The sequence below is a fragment of the Pecten maximus genome, chromosome 14 (assembly GCF_902652985.1).
Source record: "Pecten maximus chromosome 14, xPecMax1.1, whole genome shotgun sequence".
In the NCBI taxonomy this organism is placed as follows: Eukaryota; Metazoa; Mollusca; class Bivalvia; order Pectinida; family Pectinidae; genus Pecten; species Pecten maximus.
This window is the reverse complement of record NC_047028.1, coordinates 25,419,755-25,430,651: the sequence shown is the minus strand read 5'-3', so window position 1 is coordinate 25,430,651 and position 10,897 is coordinate 25,419,755. Positions and strand designations below refer to the sequence as shown.

The 10,897-nt window shown below is 34.8% G+C and overlaps 1 long non-coding RNA gene across 1 annotated transcript; it reads left to right on the top strand.

The window, feature by feature from the left end:
* The first annotated feature begins 361 nt into the window (after positions 1–361).
* LOC117342974 lies at positions 362–10,402 on the top strand. The gene is made up of 4 exons (XR_004535936.1): positions 362–447; positions 2,113–2,259; positions 8,919–9,063; positions 10,105–10,402. It is a non-coding gene; the product is annotated as an uncharacterized LOC117342974 (long non-coding RNA).
* Positions 10,403–10,897: the final 495 nt, after the last annotated feature.

The following is a 10,897-nucleotide window of genomic DNA, read 5'->3' as shown; positions in this document are numbered from 1 at the left end:
GTGGTAGCATCCCTAAGGGGTTGCGCCAAAAGTCATTTTTTGGCATAAAAACCTCACGTACCCATATAAAATGCCTATGATATATTGACATAGCAATACCAGTGACAAATATACTAAATCATCATTCTTGTTTCATATATCATAAAATCCAGGTGAGCGATACAGGCCCTCTGGGCCTCTTGTTTTGAAGTCCTCATACCTTTTTAGAAGTCTTACTTCAAAGTTTTTGCTTATTTTTGTTATTCGGTATTCTTTGTTGGTTTTTGTACTTGGAGTTAAACACCCATAATGAGTTGTCGGGTGTTTAAATGTTTTGAATACAATTTTGCGATCTATATATTTTATTTGTACATACTCTTATATTTTAGATCATCAACGAATACTACAGAAACGATGACGATAGAGATAGTGATGAAGAAACAGATACAACTAACCAATCAGAAGAAGGTAATCACACAATTTTTTTTTTTTTATATTTATTTTATTTTTAAGACATTATCAATACATAAATACATAAAAGTCACACACACAAACGCACATCGGTTCCAGTATGACTGGTTTGTTATCAACATATAGTCTTAATATCATCTTCAATGTCATCATTACTTATATTTTTCATCATCATAGTCTCATCATCCTACTTAAACATTAAAATCATCATCGTAATACTGATCATCATCATACTATTCGTCATCATCAACATACTCATCCCCATCATCATCATCATAATCATCCTCAAAGTCATCTTAATCATAATCTCATCATCATCATCATAATCATACTAATCATCCTACGAATCATTATCATCATAATCATCATACTCATAACCATCCTAAAATCATCATCATCATCATCATCATCCTCATCATATCATCATCATTATATCATATTCTCATCTTCACAATCATATCATCCTACGAATCATAACATCATCATCAGCATCATCATCATTAGTCATCATCACAATCTCATCATGATTTCATCATCATCATAGTCATCATCATCATCATCATATTCTTATCTTCTTCATCATCATAATGATAATAATAAACCTTAAATCATCAGCATCATCATCATAATCTCATCATGATATCATGTATATATAGTCATCATCATAATCATCATCATCATCATTTTACTCATCATCATACTAATCATCATATAACCATAATCATCATCATCATACTCATCATCAACATCAATTTAACTACAAGGATAAATACATACAAACCAAACATACTCCTATACCTGTATACATATTCTGATAAACATACATCCATCCACACCTACATACATATTCAGTTTCCTGGTAGCCTGATCAATCCTGTCGAGGGCTCAGCTTCTGTGTTGGTCATATCAACTCTTGCCACATCAACTGAGTGTAATCACACAATTTGGTTTGGTTTAGTATTGTTTAACAAACTTTTAATGTCATTTAAGGATGGCATCCCCTATGTGTGAGATCCGTGGGTGTGGCGAGTGTGTGCGAATTTGTGAGGCTGCGGAATATATATATTGATGTTTGTCTCCTTGTGATAGAGTTGACCTGAAGCAGACTTTATGAGCTACCTCACTGAAACATACTGTTGTATTCATATACGGACAACCGCCGAACCAGACGTCCATCTTCCAAAATGCTTAGCGTTGAGCAACAGTAGCAAATAGAATATTACAGATTATGGTATGTCTCGGCCAGAGGACAGAGTCCAAGGCCTTCTTCACAAGGGCGAACACTCAACTAAATTTCAAAAGTGAAGCAGTGTTGTTGAAAAAATGAGAAAAAATAATATCCCAAATTAAGTATTATTTAATATTGGGGAATCATTTTTGTGTGAGTGGAGGGTTCAGTATTATGCTGATGTATCATGACATTTGTGAAAAATTATTAAGAAAAGATTTAAAGATAAAGGTAACGCGATAAAAAGTCGAATACATCGTATATATCGAAATGACACAATGATTTCAAAAAAGTTAACACTATCATCTCTTTTCATTTATGAAGAAATTACACTACTGGATACATTTACACAATATTGCTATTTCATTATTAGAATGGCGATAGAGGTTAAAGCGTATGAAGCTCGCGTTTAAGTGCTCCTTTATGTTTAACAGCTGTTGGTCCAGTTGCTGGACACGGTGAAGGTGATCCCCAGTCTAAAGCCCATTACGAGTCGACACCATTACAGTTTTGGACGAAGAGGGAGGCTGCTGCCCACTTGTTCCTTGACAACACACGTCTGAAAAGTTCAAATGAAACTGGTAGGTAGAGAATTTCACATGTATTTGTTTTGTACGATTTTTATAAATGTGTCCTCTTTGTTATATAGTCCAAAGACGCTCCTCTAATACAATAGCACTTCTTTCCTTTAGCAAGCCGTAAATTAATCAATTATGTTATTCCATTGTTTTGCATAGCCGTCTAATTTTGTTTTGGCCCCGGATATGACGCGACAGGTGGCGTTGCTGGTCAAGATGAAGTATGTGATTGGTCAATGTAGCGGTCAATGCAAAATGCAGATATCCAGTTTACAACGAAACAAAGTTAAGATTGAATGCAAGCTAAATAAGTGGATGTATCTTTTTTCATATTATTGGGTATATCTTTTAAAAAAATAACCTTCTGAACAATAACCATTCGAATTTGATGATATATGTACATAAAAACATCAATTATCAATTATTAAAAGGTTATCACAATTCGTTGATCAACAATCTGAATACGCAAATTTTGTGACATATACGATAAACGCATGCGCACAACAAACTAAAACACATGAAAACAAAAATGGCTTCCAATGTGAATCGACTGCGGTTGAAAACGATAACAGCTTCCGCAATGAAGAGAATAATAGGAAAATGGGTCAAACACAATCCTAGAATTAAACTTGGGAAGCAGTACAATAGATTGTAACAGTTCAAACATGAAAACAGCAGTAATACGGACGTCGCTCGTATTCTGCTTGATTGTTTGATAGTAGGTCATGACAATCTCGGTAATATTTACACATTCTCGGTAATATTTAAACAAACTAGGTAATATTAACACAAACTCGGTAATAGTTGCACAAACTCGGTAATATTTATAAGTCTTTACCAGTACATCGCTACTGTTACTATACTATATGAACAGTGTTTACACTTATTTACACATAAATATGTGTGCCGTAATAGATTTTAGCTATGCATCAAGGTAGGTGTGGATGTGCTCTGTTTGTATAAAGATTAAAAACATAACAGAATCAAGATTGAAAGTGAAAAATGTCATTTATTAAATCTTCTAAATGACGAATAAATTTCATCTTTACTCTTTAGCCCACCATCATCAGATGGTGGGCTGTTCAAATCGCCCTGCGTCCGTGGTCCGTCGTCCGTCCGTCCGTCCGTCCGTGAACAATTTTTGTTATCGCTATTTCTCAGAAAGTACTGAAGGGATCTTTCTCAAATTTCATATGTAGGTTCCCCTTGGTGCCTAGTTATGCATATTGCGTTTTGAGACCAATCGGAAAACAAAATGACCGACAGGCAGCCATCTTGGATTTTGACAATTGAAGTTTGTTATCGCTATTTCTGAGAAAGTACTGAATGGATCTTTCTCAAATTTCATATGTAGGTTTCCCTTGGTGCCTAGTTATGCATATTGCGTTTTGAGACCAATCGGATAACAACATGGCCGACAGGCAGCCATCTTGGATTTTGACAATTGAAGTTTGTTATCGCTATTTCTGAGAAAGTACTGAAGGGATCTTTCTGAAATTTCATATGTAGGTTTCCCTTGGTGCCTAGTTATGCATATTGCGTTTTGAGACCAATCGGATAACAACATGGCCGACAGGCAGCCATCTTGGATTTTGACAATTGAAGTTTGTTATCGCTATTTCTGAGAAAGTACTGAATGGATCTTTCTGAAATTTCATATGTAGGTTTCCCTTGGTGCCTAGTTATGCATATTGCGATTTGAGACCAATCGGAAAACAACATGGCCGACAGGCAGCCATCTTGGATTTTGACAATTGAAGTTTGTTATCACTATTTCTGAGAAAGAACTGAATGGATCTTTCTGAAATTTCATATATAGGTTTCCCTTGGTGCCTAGTTATGCATATTGCGTTTTGAGACCAATCCGAAAACAACATGGCCGACAGGCAGCCATCTTGGATTTTGACAATTGAAGTTTGTTATCGCTATTTCTGAGAATGTACTGAATGGATCTTTCTCAAATTGTATACGTAAGTTTCCCTTGGTGCCTAGTTATGCATATTGCGTTTTGAGACCAATCCGAAAACAACATTGCCGACAGGCAGCCATCTTGGATTTTGACAATTGAAGTTTGTTATCGCTATTTCTGAGAATGTACTGAATGGATCTTTCTCAAATTGTATACGTAGGTTTCCCTTGGTGCCTAGTTATGCATATTGCGTTTTGAGACCAATCGGAAAACAACATGGCCGACAGGCAGCCATCTTGGATTTTGACAATTGAAGTTTGTTATCACTATTTCTGAGAAAGAACTGAATGGATCTTTCTGAAATTTCATATATAGGTTTCCCTTGGTGCCTAGTTATGCATATTGCGTTTTGAGACCAATCCGAAAACAACATGGCTGACAGGCAGCCATCTTGGATTTTGACAATTGAAGTTTGTTATCGCTATTTCTGAGAATGTACTGAATGGATCTTTCTCAAATTGTATATGTAAGTTTCCCTTGGTGCCTAGTTATGCATGTTGTGTTTTGAGACTAATCTGAAAACAACATGGCCGACAGGCAGCCATCTTGGATTTTGACAATTTAAGTTTGTTATCACTATTTCTGCGAAAGTGCTGAATGGATCTTTCTGAAATTTCATATGTAGGTTTCCCTTGGTGCCTAGTTATGCATATTGCGTTTTGAGACCAATCAGAAAACAACATGGCCGACAGGCAGCCATCTTGGATTTTGACAATTGAAGTTTGTTATCGCTATTTCTGAGAAAGTACTGAATGGATCTTTCTCAAATTTCATATGTAGGTTTCCCTTGGTGCCTAGTTATGCATATTGCGATTTGAGACCAATCGGAAAACAACATGGCCGACAGGCAGCCATCTTGGATTTTGACAATTGAAGTTTGTTATCACTATTTCTGAGAAAGAACTGAATGGATCTTTCTCAAATTGTATACGTAAGTTTCCCTTGGTGCCTAGTTATGCATGTTGTGTTTTGAGACTAATCTGAAAACAACATGGCCGACAGGCAGCCATCTTGGATTTTGACAATTTAAGTTTGTTATCACTATTTCTGCGAAAGTGCTGAATGGATCTTTCTGAAATTTCATATGTAGGTTTCCCTTGGTGCCTAGTTATGCATACTGCGTTTTGAGACCAATCAGAAAACAACATGGCCGACAGGCAGCCATCTTGGATTTTGACAATTGAAGTTTGTTATCGCTATTTCTGAGAAAGTACTGAATGGATCTTTCTCAAATTTCATATGTAGGTTTCCCTTGGTGCCTAGTTATGCATATTGCGATTTGAGACCAATCGGAAAACAACATGGCCGACAGGCAGCCATCTTGGATTTTGACAATTGAAGTTTGTTATCACTATTTCTGAGAAAGAACTGAATGGATCTTTCTGAAATTTCATATATAGGTTTCCCTTGGTGCCTAGTTATGCATATTGCGTTTTGAGACCAATCCGAAAACAACATGGCCGACAGGCAGCCATCTTGGATTTTGACAATTGAAGTTTGTTATCGCTATTTCTGAGAATGTACTGAATGGATCTTTCTCAAATTGTATATGTAAGTTTCCCTTGGTGCCTAGTTATGCATGTTGTGTTTTGAGACTTATCTGAAAACAACATTGCCGACAGGCAGCCATCTTGGATTTTGACAATTTAAGTTTGTTATCACTATTTCTGCGAAAGTGCTGAATGGATCTTTCTGAAATTTCATATGTAGGTTTCCCTTGGTGCCTAGTTATGCATATTGCGTTTTGAGACCAATCAGAAAACAACATGGCCGACAGGCAGCCATCTTGGATTTTGACAATTGAAGTTTGTTATCGCTATTTCTGAGAAAGTACTGAATGGATCTTTCTCAAATTTCATATGGAGGTTCCCCTTGGTGCCTCGTTATGCTAATTGCATTTTGAGATCAATTGGAAAACAATATGGCCGACAGGCCGCCATCTTGGATTTTGACAATTGAAGTTTGTTATCTCTATTTCTCAAAGTACTGAATGGATCTTTCTCAAATTTCATAAGTAGGTTCCCCTTGGTCCCTTGTATTGCATTTTTGGACCAGTCTGTCCTGAAAACAACCTGGCAAACAAACAGCCATTATCGTTAAATCTCAAATTTCTTATATAGCTAGGATTCCCTTGTTTGAAAAGTACTGGAGGGATGTCTCAATTTGCACAGATTAGTAAAATGAAGGGAAAAGTAGAGAAAAAATCAATCTGACATGGAACCTATGAAGATCATTCAATGGTGGGCGCCAAGATCCCTCTGGGATCTCTTGTTTGTACAAACTTGTACAAAGTGATCTGTTACATAAAATGGGACTAATATTTAGAACCCCTTTATACAAAGATGGGGAACTAATTACGCCAACTCATACAATGTGATAGAACATCATGAAGTCAAACATACCTGACTTATGTATAAAACTCATACAACAATAATACTCATACAATGTCATAAAACATCATACATCATGAAGTCACAAGTCAGACATATCTGATTTTATGTATAAAATTCATACAACATTAATACTCATACAATGTCATAAAAACATCATGAAGCCAAAAGTCAGACATATATACTGACTTTCTGTATAAAATCATACACCATTTAATATATATATCTCGATATTTAACAACTTCGTGATCAATATAGATATCTCGATATTTAACAACTTCGTGATCAAGGAGGAAGGGGTGGGTGATGGTTTTTGATGAAATTGATTGAAAAAGCAGCTACAAATTGTACACGCTTTACCGCAGATTTTGATTGTAAACAACTGACCACGCATGCGCGTCAATTAAAATCTGCTGCTATTCATAACATCGGAAACCTTCGGTAATTTCCGTAATTGAGAATCTGTATGGTGTATGCCAGTACGAGTTATCTCCCTTATCACGAGTTGAAATAAAACAAAACTGATCATCGCTAAAATCATTTATATTTACAACATAAATTAGCCTTTAGCTATGCATCAAGATAGGTGTGGATGTGCTCTGTTTGTATAAAGATTAAAAACATAACAGAATCAAGATTGAAAGTGAAAAATGTCATTTATTAAATCTTCTAAATGATGAATAAATTTCATCTTTACTTTTTTGTACAAACTTGTACAAAGTGATCTGTTACATAAAATGGGACTAATATTTAGAACCCCTTTATACAAAGATGGGGAACCAATTACGCCACCATATAGTCAAACGGTTGGATATACATCCAAATGGCTGGCTATATACCCAGATTATCTATATACAGAACGTGTTATTTAACATTTAAACCACTGTATAATATCGTTATCCAACTAACCCAGATGGAATATATATATCGCCTTGTAAACTATCGTGTGTTTGTGTTGCCACGATTTCAAAACAGTCACGTGATGATTTAAAAATAATTTCCTTGTTAAATTTAGAGGGGGATTCCCAACTAAATCGAGTGGTCAAGCTGGACATAGGGATTGACTGTGAACATTGGGACAGCACAGAAACATAACTGGAAAGGAACAAAACGCGTACATTCAGTGAAAATTGCAACGTTTTTACCGTGATGTCCTTTTAGATTGAATGCAAGCTGAATAAGTGGATGCATCTATTCAAATGACACATTACAAGTCGTATTATCACCAATAATGATTCAAACTGATATAATTTTGTTATCCGTGCTGAAACTGCGCATTTAATTATTACAATGTAGTTCGTTAATTTATTTCACCAGTAGTTTTACATTATAACCACCAGCATTAAAACTATGCCGTTTATCTTTTTTGATACATTTGTTAAATTTTCATGAAAACTTTGAAATATTTTGTTTTATATTTCCTCCAAAGCAGTGAATATATTTTCAAAATAAAATTTCATCCATCACAAACAATAATTCATAACTGCAAAATAATACGTAAGCTATACAAACATGTATGTGGTATTTCAATGTTGGATCAATGCTATCAAACAATCTTTCTTTCTTATTTTAAAATTAGGGAAGCAATTGATAACCTATTTCAATATAAATTTTGCTTTATATATTTATAGATCGTTTGATAAATATTATTATGTACGCCTCACTTGGTAATATATATGCAACAAAGAAACGAAGAGAAGTTGTGTGACTTTTATATGACAAGCAAAATCTCTTGCATTTTGATGCAGAACTTGCTTGTATTTTTTCCTAGAATTTGTTTGTACAGTTAACGCAACGCTACTGAAGACGGAAATCTTTCTACAATGCAACATTGTTCTTCAATTCGTTGTAGTATTGTTAGTTTGTAATACCTTTGAATGGTAACTGAAACTGAAAACCGAATAAACATAATAAAGCATCTGGGATAATTTCCTCTTTTATGTTACTTTATCAGCTGAATGCATTTTAGAGCACATTACTAGTAAAAAGGTCCGATATGTCTTACACTATACTAATAAATATCAACAAAGATTGGCCACACGATCCCTCTTGGATCCTTTGTTTTGATTTGTAGGTTGCAAACAAATATGGTAACCCTTGGTTTTGCTAACTGACATTCAGTAAACAATATTTATAACAGGCTACGCGATATCTATTAGCGAGATACTTTGTTACTTTTGACTTAATCATAATATCGGTAGCATTTTTGATTGATGGCTCCAAATTCATTTTCTGCAATGGAGGAGTTGGAGCAGCCATAAGTTTCGTTTCCTTGTGCTTATGTGTTGTATATTTTGTGTTAGTCTTGCCTGATATAGCTGGCGGATATCCAGAAGAAGTCGTGTTTGAAATACACACCTCGGATAATAACTTCATAATTTCCTGTGACGTCACCATATACTTGGCTGTCCATCAAGAATCAGTCAAACGGCTCATACCGTTATAGAGGTAAGCAATGTACATTATAACAAAAGGCTGGTCATATTACCATAATTCTTCAATCATGTAATTTTAATTTTGTTGTCTAGATTTACTTATTGTCAAAAATAATCAAAGTTAAATCACAAATACATTGATATTATATAATATATGAGTATGATTTTGGAGTACGTCAATTGGGACCTCCCATTGCTCTCATAATATAAACTATTGTTGTTATCATTGTTGTTGCACTAGCGTTCAAATTTTGATAAATTAGGGAAATATTTCTATACAGTGACTTTCATGACTAAATGGTGCCATAACATAAAAAGGCAAATACACTTTATCGTTAAACGACGAAGTGATATTTTGAGGAATGATTGCTTACCTGGTTTTATATCTGTCATTCATTTGAGGATAACCCGTGCAGGGGCGGGGAAAGAATACGCCTGCTGTATCTCAATGCAAGTCGTAAGAGGCGACTAAATATGAGCCCTTCTGCTGGATCAACACTGATTTCTCCATTGTTTTCTATTCAGTGGATATTGGAGAGCCGTATTCACTGTTATATCATCTACCCTCATTGTAACACTTTGTAATTAAATATTTCCTTTCTTTCCTTAATGAACTCTCTTTCTGTGCTTTCTTTTCTTCTATAGATGTCTCCTCGACACCCGTCCTCACATGACCTTAGTTATTGCGAGGACGTTAAACTCCGAACAACAAGCAAATATTTAAATATTGTATTTGGCTTTATTTTTTCCGTGGCGTGTTGAATTTAGTGGTCTTTAAGACAGATTGTACTTGATATTCCCGTGCCTTTTCCGACCGACGCTATGTAAAGGAACTGCTATCCAGGTAGACACGAGCTTTTTACTATTATAGCTTGCTATAAATTCGTCAGAAATTAAACGAAACCACTGGAAAGTAACACTACAATAATTCTTTAAGACATTTTGATTATTTTGATGTGCATTTCATTAGAAATTGAATACGTTTTATCTTCTATACAAACGTTATATCAGCGGTCGTTGGACTGAAATTAATTGTACGGCGTTATGATTTCAGATTATTGAAAAACAAATTTTACAACATTATCACTTGAGTCAGATAAAGAACGGATACAGCTCTGTGAATGAATAATCAGGAGAAACAGAACGATTTGTGTCAAAGTGGCAAGAAAGAAAAAAAACTGTAGCTATCGACGTATATATTGAACATTCTGTGTGATATATGTCGATAACGGGATGGCATGGACAAAAATAAAACAACGATTATGGATTTACCTTGTCCTCGTGTGTTTACCATTCTTTTGCAACCACCCAACCCCAATATGTTTTAATGAATAAAGAACCCATTTACAAAACTTCTTTGTTATCCATGTAATAACTAAGATATTCTAGGTACAAATTTTTTTTGTGTGCATTAATCTTGAAAGTTATTTCAAATAATTATATATTCAGATTTATTTAGTGTAATATGGGGAATATGTAATGTGTAAATGTTACATTTAACTGGTAGGTAATACAATATATAGAGGATATCTAACAATGTCTTCAGTAATACCAAATATATTTCACAAATGTGGTTAATATAATGATATTTTTCACAAATGCGTAGCACGAGTGGAAAATATCAAAATATTAGCCACATGAGTGAAACTAGTGAAATAATATCACTTTTATACCATGAATTATTTTCGATGTTTCATTGGTAAAAATGTAATAAAGTATGTTATTCTAGCTTATGTAGCGACTAGTTCCAAAACTATGAACTATGAAATATTAACCTCTAAGTAGAAACATTAATCGTACACAAGTTCATACATAAAATATACCATGTCGGGGGTCAACCAGGGTGG